This window comes from Thamnophis sirtalis, unplaced genomic scaffold, assembly GCF_051295495.1.
Source record: "Thamnophis sirtalis isolate CommonGarterSnake01/CBP01778 unplaced genomic scaffold, rThaSir2_p1.2 scaffold_6, whole genome shotgun sequence".
NCBI lineage: Eukaryota > Metazoa > Chordata > Lepidosauria > Squamata > Natricidae > Thamnophis > Thamnophis sirtalis.
In genome coordinates, this window is record NW_028261386.1 from 80,767,070 (window position 1) to 80,777,433 (window position 10,364).

Sequence of the window (10,364 nt, forward strand, 5' to 3'; positions counted from 1 at the left end):
GATTGTCATTGCCATTTCAGCTGCCACTTCTGATGGAAAGATGGGCTCAACCAGAGCTGAGGGATGAACTGAAAGCTCTCTTTTTATATTACATCTGTCTTCACCTTAGTAGTTCAATTACACCTGGAACTGAGTTCCTGGAGAACTACAGTTTGGCATGACTCTGGCTACTGTGAAGACAACAAATACTCACAAAGGTCTTTGTCTACATTTATCAAGGTCTATCATTCTTGATTTTGGAAGGGAGGGAAAGTAGATTTGCCAAATCATACTTATTCAAATACTTTTACACCTGCAGTTAAGATTACAATGATGTTCTTGTCGTTTTAATAAAGAGTTACCTGTATATCCTTACACTCCATGTGCAAAGCAAAACTGCTTCACTTTATCACTTAGTTGTTGCAATATTTAATCCAACAACATAAATTATATCTATATTTAAGAACATTGTGTGCAATATGGTCTTATGGTACACACATAAGGATTATTGGAGTGAACCAGAAAACAACCTGACTTGGGTTTAGTAATGTTGTTCCCTATGTTCTGTGGAGAAAAACCCATTGCTATGTAAGACAGACAACATTTCTATGTAAGAAAAAGAGCAAGAGGTGAATGTTATTTATCATCATTTATTTAAAATTCAAAACAGAGGATTCCTCTGGTTATTGACTGCCAGAATTGTGGTACTTTCATTACAGAAATGTCAAAACTGACAATAAACATCAAAGCACAAGCTACATGAAAGAAATCAAATGGAGAGACACAGTCTATAAGCTGACATTGTTTATAATTGTTATAAAAACAGATAATCAATGTACATTTCAGATGTCAGATACTGTAATGGATTTATTAAAGACTGGCTATCCAGTTATCTAAAATTGTCGTGTAATGTTATGTAATTTGTAAAAGGAAAGAAACAAAACAAAACAAAACTCTTCCATTCACAGAATCAAGTCTAGAAAAATTTATGGTTTTAATTTAAAAGATAATTTTTGAAAAATGCATAAATGTAGCATTTTGGTCAGCATTGGAGACTAGCATTTGTCTATACATTTGCTTTTCTTAAACGTTCTGTCCTGTGAAAAGGAAAATTTATACTTTTAAAGGAAAAGCTACGGAAGAATATCTTCTGGCATTCCTAATTTGAAAGGGTTCATTTATGGGCCAGTATTATGGAGATTTAATAAATATTAAATTCAAACCTACTGGTCCCAAAATAGTGGCAACAATTGTTCTTTTTTTCTTTTTAAAATAAACATACTTTCTAAGAACTAGTAAAAATGAAGACAGTATGGGGTCCTGTGTTTACCTTAAATTGAATTTGCCAGGATTAATTCTTTGCACAAGCCATCCTATAATGAATGTGGATTTAGCCAAGAATTGTTTTTTTCTTGTGAAATTCCCATTTACTTCAAATGTGCAATTGAAAAGTCCCTTGGAGATCCTTTCCTTTGCTGCTAGTTCAGTTTTGTAAGTAGCTACCTGAATTTTATTTCATTTTTAATCCTAATTTCCCTAAGTGCTTGCTTGCATCTTTAAAAAGAAATAGGAAATTTCTAAACAAAACAACCAAAAGGAAAAACCCTTGTCTTAGAACCTGTTCATTTTAATATTCAGTCTTGAGATTTTCTTTGAAGAATTGTTAAGGTGCCACAAAACAGATACCTATTGAAGGTATTATTGTGAACTCTAGATTTGATGCTTGGGGACATTCTATAAACTGATTCTTCTCCCTGAAGTTAACTTCTTGTTGCAGTCCATAATGAAGATATGGTGTTAAACAAATAGAATCAAGTTATTTAATATTAGCTGTTTGTCTGCAAATTATTCCCGAGTTAATCTACATCTTAATGTGGATGTATTCGCTAAGCATGTTGAGTCTCATTCATTGAAGGAGAATTTTTGCTGGAGCAAAGTTGTGGATTTTGCCCTCTGAGGTTGCAGTGGCCAAAAGAACATAATGTATAGATGACATTAAACACTGGATTGTTCATTCTAGACCTAAACGACTGTGTCAGCAGTGTCCCTTCTCCCACATGCTTGCATAATACTGGAATCTCTTGATCATCTAGTGTCCTTAGAGCTATATTTCTCCAGTGTAAGTCCTTCCTTGCTAGTAATTATGCCATTCATTTATTTTGGAAGGGACTCAATTCTTTTTATCTTTCACTACCTCTTCATATTTAATTTATTGAACATGTGTCAAGGGGCAGAAGTATGTGTGGTTGGGAATATACCTATTACTTTACTTACAATACTTGAAATCTGTAAGCTTAAGAGGCATGGTGGGGAGATATGGACAATTTAGCTAACCATTTCTTAAGGTCTTTTGGTTTTGTAATTTATACAGAATTCAGGAGACAAGACTTTTGTAAAAAAAAAAAAAGGGCTATTCTTTATTCCCTATGCAACTCTTTTAACTGTTGTAGTGTTTAACGAAATGGGATTTTAAAAAAAGGCAAAAAAAAAGTCAGAGAAAATTCTGCAAAGCAGAAAAAAAAATAAAAGGTCTGTTTACACTGGCGTTTGCTGACTATCCTACCATACTCAGCACTTTTAAATATTGTTGTGTATGAAAATGTAGTTTAAAATGCAAGACAAATTATTTATAAAGGACATTCTTTTAATAAATGCCTGTTTTATCTGAAAAGTGTTATTGTGTTATGATATACTTTATTCATGTTGGTTATTAATTTACCATTATGAATAAATTTTAAAGGTATGTTGATAGAATCATATCTTCAAAGATGTTTACAAAAACAACCTTTTTTTCCTAAAGGAGAAGGTAGCAAGAAAAAAAAGCAAACAACTGCCTCCTCCTACTGTGAATTTCTCATAATGAAATAATTTAAGGCTCATTATCTGAAATAACTGTGGTATTACATATTTATAGCACCACAGTAAAAGTTACATTTCCTATGGGGTGTGTGTGTGTGTGTGTGTGTGCGTGTGTGTATACATACATACATACATACATACATACATACATACTGTCTGTACATATTTATATGACGTGGATTCTGGTTTGTTATGGTGTTTGAGATACAACTATCTCTGGTGCACACAACTAGGTCTATGTAATTAGAAAATATTGCATGTATTCAATATTGAGACTTCATATTTTCAATGTTACTATTTGAGGGTGACCTGTTAACCAGAAGCGATCTTTATAAGATACTTTTACTATAGTGAGGGAGATGTCAGTTTGACAGGACACCTTTCCTGAGGAACCTTAACCAAATAAAATCTGTGATTTTAGGTGCCAATAGCACCTAGAATTATGGTACTAGACTTCCTTGTATGAGTATTTTGGTCATGATATGGGAGATATCATTATGAATAAGATGTCACATTTGAACTGTTTTCAAAATTACTAAGTATGTTGTTGCAGTGAGACTATGTTACCATAAGAGCCTAAATCCTGAATTTTGCTGGATTTAAAGGTTGGCCTATTGAGCACTCTGTATTTTATATATACTTTCTAGGAATGAATGTACATTTTAAATCCATCTGGCAAATAGATGTAGTCACCCACACCACATAACCCTTGGGTCATTTAAAGAGATACAAAAACAAAGGTGGTTGCTGATGTCAACTTTCTGCAACTAAGAGGAATAGCCAAATTTATCTCATTCCACTTTTGCATACCTCAGTTTTCAGTTCTCCGAAAGGAATATTGACAGTGTTTTAAATGACAACATAATCTCATTGCTCTCAGTCAATTTGCAACATATGAGCAGCCAATGATTACACTTCTAAAATGATTATTGTGCATGTACTATACAATACTTTTTAGTATAAATGAATTGCTTAATTATACTTACCACAGGCAGAAATAGACTGAAGATGTATTTACTTCTTGTTTTGAGATTTTAATGAGATCACAAATATATAAAATAAATATAATGCTTTTGATTAACAGATCATTGTGACTAAGTTATATGTACAAGTGGTCATGAAAATATCATTTAGGTCTCTCATTCATCCAAGTGAAGTTGATGATTCTACAGGCTATGACCCCATTGTCTTTTTTCCTGTCTTCTTGGTGGACTCTCAACCCCCCAAACAAGGTTTTCATGGACATTCCTTCATGGGAAGGGGAAAATTATGGTTTTAATAAAATTGGGGGGTAAGCTGTAACCTCCCTCCATACTGATGTCACTTCATATCATATTTCTTCTCTTACTAAATATTCATTCTATTGTTACTAGATAAATAAAAGTCCCATCAACTTTTCTATGGATATGGAGCAGGAATTGTTTTGTTTATTAATATCAATTAATTGAAGGTTTCCAATCTAATTTAATTATAAAATAAGGAAAAAGAAATGCCAAGTGTTAGTATCAATGATAAAATATAGTTGCCATATGACAACAAGACAGCAACAAACCTTTTTGTTGCTTATACAACAGTTAGCATGTAGATGTTAATCCTTTAATGAATTCATGCTTTCAAGAAAGTTTTCAGTTTAGGTGAAAAATATGAATCTTTGCAAGAATTAAAAAGGGATACAGTTTAACAGGAACTAGAATAATGTGTGACTGGGTGATAGTTAAGCAAATAGTTTCTATATTGTTTTCATGAGAAGTCCATTGATATGTCCATGAAATTACCAGGAATCATATTCTATTTGGGTTCTGAAAATGAATGAAATCCTTTTAGAATGCATTCTTTCTTTGAACCACAATATCTATAGCAGTGATGTGGTATTGCAAGACAAGAGATTATACTGTTTTTGGAACATTCAATTTTTTGAGAGCAGGGGACGGGTAAATTTTCCTCTTTTTTTAGTTTTGTGTGTCATCCACACTCTTGTAGAAGAACTGCCATTGGGAAGGACTGCCCAGTCACAAGGCCAGTCACAAAAGTCTTTAAAACAGGGGTGTCCATCCTTGGAAACTTTTAAGACCTGTGGACTTCAAATCATGCTTCATGCTGTCTAGCGATTTCTGGGAAATGAAGTCCACAGGTCTTAAAGTTGCCAAGGTTGAACACCCCTGCTTTAGAAGGCAAACTGATGAAGCTGCTCTCCGTCAACTCTTCTTGTATAGCTTTACTTTTTTTCTGGTATATTTCCAAAAAATGCACTGGGCTGTAGATCTCACAGGCCTCCCATATGCCAGGTGTTTTGCTGTGCTCATCCCAGATTTCTGATCCTTTCTTGATTTTTTTTTCAATTAAAAGAATCTTATAATATTGAAATCAAGTGGATGAGGGAGTCTGAGGAATGTCAAGACAAATCTCTGCTGACGCCCCAACTGTCCCCGTGCCCTAGACCTAGGCTCACACACTGTAGAACAAGCTATTTGAGCCAATGTGTTTCCAAGAAGACCAAATGTTGCTACTTCAATTTAATTTAATGGGACAAAAGCGGGAAAATTCTGAATGTAAAAGTACCTTTTGAGACAAGTTCAATTCCTTCTTACTTCACAGTCAGACTTCTTCTGTCCCATTCAATTAAATGGAAGTACCAGGATTTGGTCTTGTTAGGAGGGAATACAAAAGGGGCTTTCCCTCTCTTCTTTCTCACTGCCCACATTATGCAAAGAAAGTTCATTTTAATGTATGGCAATTATTGTACATTCAAAGTGATAATGAAGTTGTCTCACACTAAAATTCCTAGATCTCTCACACAAGTACTAACTGGAATCCACCCTATTTAATTTCCAAGTACAAATTAAATCTATCTATCTATATCTATCTAGCTATCTAGCTATCCTATATTGCCAAAAGTATTCGCTCACAACTGAGTCTGATTATGTGGATGGGTGAGCGAATACTTTTGGCAATTAGTCTATCTATCTATCTATCTATCTATCTATCTATCTATCTATCTATCTATCTATCTATCTATCTATCATCTGTTTATTTGATGGCCCTCTCATAGTTGGAGACAACTCTTTAAATCCAACTTAGTTTTTATTTATTGAATATTTATTCTGCCTTTTGTACATGAGCTTCAGAGGTGGGATGCTATTGGTTTGCACTGGTTCGGGCATACTGGTAGTGAAAACTGGGACTGGGTTGGTGAACCGTAGAGATGACAGGCTGGCCACACCCCCGAACCGTTCCCAGGTTGTCTAACATATTTTTACTCCGTTTTTAATGTTCAGAGCATGCGCAGAAGAATTTGCAGGCAACTGTGCACATGTGCAGAGCGAACGGGCAGTAATGCCGGCAGCAACCCACCCCTGATGAGCTTATTTTGGCATTGGTAATGCCCTCTCCTACTGTTTGTTCCTACAGCAATAATCCTAGGAGATAGGCTATCTTGAGAGAGATGGCTGGCCTAACATCACCTAGTGATCTTCTGTGGCTGAGAGTATGAATCCTGTCCATTTAGGCAGCAATCCTTCTAGCATCCAAGAGACCTATCCTAAGGACCACAAACCCAAAAAGATTTTTTTGTGGTTGGAGACACATCTCCAGTCTTGAGTATCAGAAACTATCCCTGTCTACAGCCCCCTAAATAACAATGGGGAGATAAAAAGATTAAGAAGATTAAAACAATTGCCTGGTATATTTCAGTGATTCCTTCCTTTTGAAAGAATTTTTTCAAGTTCATTCCTGGTTTCTTTTAACTGGGCTTCTCCATTCAAGGAAAATTCTAAACAAGCTAGTGAGAGGGCACAAATTATTTCCAATGATTCTATTTCTTGCAATTACCTCTTGGGGGAGAAACATGACTTCCTAGGAGGGAATTAGAAATAACTCTCCACAGAGATTTTCACTTGCTGGTCTGTAAACAACAGAGCACTTGTTTTCCTCGGGAGCTCTGATACTGAGCCTTTCTTGAAATTACTCTGTAAATATTTACTGACCGAATTAGAAATCCAAATTACTTTATATACAGCATATAATCTGCTCCCATGGGGATTAAACAAACTCAGAGTTCCCTATAGTGCATCAGAAAGAAATGGGTTATTAAACTAGTCTTCTTTAAATTTCTCTAAACCAATGGTAAATTCATACATGAAGCTTGTTTAAATTGTTAATATAAAAGGGAGTGGTATAATCCGATTTATTTGTTCCAACTGAGTAGAGTTTAAGATTACCTAACAGAGATGTACAGATAACAACACTCCAAGTACAAGCAAGTTTTAATCTTCACATTTAGGTTAAAGACAATGCACTCTTATCGCACTTTCTCCAAAATAAATATGTCCTGACAGATGTTTTTGCAAAGAAAAAGCCATGCGTTTGGGAGAACTACTCAGAAAAAAAACCTTGCATCCTAGATTCCGCAAACATCTGTTTCATACTTAAACGGGATAAACAATGCAAGGCCCTTGTGTTATCCCTCAGCTCAGCAGCAGACTACCAAACAAATGCTGTTTGATTTCCCTCAGATTTTCAGCAGGAAATGAAAGTGTTACATTGAAGTTTTAAGGCTCTTCCTCATATCCTGGTAGGGTGCCCTACTCCCACCCTTGAGACAGGAGGAAAAAAGAAAATTATTTTACCGGGCCTGGAAAAAATACTCAGCAAACTTGCTTCCCTCACATGAAGGCCGTTGGTTTCTGTACAATTGTTGAGAAAATGGGTAGAAAAGGGGACAGTCAAATCTAGCAATAGTAATGCTGGCCTTGTGAAATATCTTCCATGAGGTCGATAAAAAAGGAAATATTGGCTGCTGGACAAGGCTGTTTTCTCTGATAGATGAGAAAGGAATGCTCACGTGATTGGATGAGAGGAGGCAGTCCTGTGGCAGGCCCACTAGAGCCACGCAGTTGCTCGACCTCCATTATATTCCCTTCCACACAAATCGAGAAGCTTCCAGAAAGGAAGGCTTGTTTCATTCAGTTGGAGAGCACTAGTTCTAAATTGCTGATAAAGCAGTATAGCAATTCAATATTTTTAAATATTTGAAACTAGGGCACTAAATATCTCGGAGCAGGGAAGCTAGAAATCACTACACACATGTTTCACAGGAAGATATATCATTTTTATTGAATGATTGAACCGAATTTAGTGGTCAGAGCATTATAACTAGATAAAGAAAAAAAATCATCTAGCCCACTGCAGTGAAACATGAAATAGGAAGATTCCGTTAGGGAATAGCATAGAATAACAGAGTTAGAAGGGACCTTGTAGGTCATCTCATCCAACCCCCTGCTCAAGCAGAAGACTCTATACAAGGAGTGTCAAACTTGCGCCCACAGGCCAAATGCATCATGTGCTGGCCATGCCCACATCCGGTTTAGTGACCGGGGGGGGGGGGGGGGAAGGTCACACTGTCACGTGACAATGCCGGGGAATTCAAGTTTGACACTCCTGCCCTATACTATTTCTGTCCAGTCTCTTTTTGAAAACTTCCTGTGATGAAGCTCCCACAGTGTCCAAAGACAAGCTATTCCACTAGTTGATTGTTATGTCAGAAAATTTCTCCTTATTTCTATGTTGAATCTCTCCTTTATGTGGGGACTGACTCAACATTAATTTGACACATAAACAGTCAACGCTGAGGGGTCTTGAACAGCATTAAGCCCAGCAGCACTTTATATTCTTTTTCATGCAAATCTGGATGTTTGCAGAAAGGAAGGTTTGTTCCATTCAGTTGGAAAGCACTAGTTCCCTAACAGATTGGCCTGATCCAGCTTCAACCTTCCTAACCAGAAGAATGTCCCAAGTGGAAGCTCCAATGTGAGAGAACATGTCCTTAATAAAAGGTAAGCTAACCTCTTTGGAACCCTGCAGGCGAGTCATTTTGGGAGCACCAGTATATTTTATCAGGCACACAGAATAGACAACTGAAAAATAAACTATCATTGAGAGGGTGGAGAATAGCAAGATCTGCCCTTGAAAATCATTAGGAAACTTCAACTTCAGATTCGCGCTGCGCAAATAGTGTGATGGTAAGATACGTGGTGGCACAGTGGTTAGAATGCAGTACTACAGGCTACTTCTGCTGGCTGCCACAAGTTGGACAATTCTCACCGGCTCAAGGTTGACTCAGCCTTCCATCCTGCCAAGGTGGGTAAAATGAGGACCCAGATTGTTGGGGGCAATATGCTGACTCTGTAAATGGCTTAGAGAGGACTGTAAAGCACTGCAAAGCGATATATAAGTTTGAGCGCTATTGTTATTAACTGGTGCTAGATATACGGCACATTGTAACACCACTCCTGCATGAGTTGCACTGGTGTTGCACTGCGTTTCTGGGTGCAATTGAAGGTGCTGGTTGTCACCTACAAAGCCCTACATAGCTTGGGATCAGAGTTTTCCTTTTTTCCATAGTTTCTACCCTCCAGCTAGATCAAACAGGATGAGCATGCTGCAGATCCTGTCAGGCACAGAATGTCAGCTGAGGGCGGGGGGACTAGAAGACAAACATTTTCTACAGCAGCCCCTGCTGTAGAACATCCTTCTTTCGGAAATTATAATAGTCCCAACCCTGTTAGCCTTCTGTAAAGCTTTAAAGGACTGGCTATGTTCCCGAGTCTAGGGGAATACAGTGTCCTGGCTATAATGTTAACAGGCCAAATATCTTATTTGTATGTACTTGAATTAGACATTTCAACGTTCTTTATTGTTTTCATGTTTTTTACTTTTTTATTGTTTTAAGATGTTTTTAAGATTTTAATTGTAATATATGATTTTGAATTGTGAACTGCCTAGATTCATTTGCTGAGATGGGCGGCTATAAAACTCAAATAAATACATCTCCAACGAGGATTAAAAAAGTAAGAGCACATGAAGTTTTCCTTCCCTTCAGTATTAATGTCTTCTGACAGATAGGACATATTCCCTTTAAATTTATTCCTCCAATTGTGTCACTGTTTGTTTGATTTAGAAAAGGGTATTTTTAAAGGACAGCTGTAACAGCTGTCTCCTTGTACTTGGGAGACATTTAAAGATAACTCCATATGACTTTGACCTCTTGAGGTCCCTGAGTAATTTAATTAGCCAGTTCAATGTACCCAGCTGTTTTCCAATTCTTCCCTCTTCCCTTATTATTTGTTATGGGTGGAAATGATGATCATAATGTACTAATTAAACATATTTCTATGCCTTTGCCTATTTCTAACCCTAACCCTTCAATACAGACTTTTCCTGGCTTATGTAGCACCAACACGAGTTGAAACATCCATGATAAGATTAACACAACTGCAACAATATTAAAACAAAAACCATGCCATTTAAGCCCAGATAAGATCTATAAAAGTAGAGTTGGCAGCAGCTGTCCCATCAGGGAAAGTTATCTGAAATAGTTTGGTCTTTGTGAGTTTTTCTGACTTTCTGAAAGACCAGCAGACAGGGATGCCTAGGCGCAGTTGTGGAAAAGTCTAAATCAAGTTGTAGTCCAATAGACCCTAGGCCACATAGCTTCGACATTCATCCCGCTCCAGTCTCTTCCATCCCAT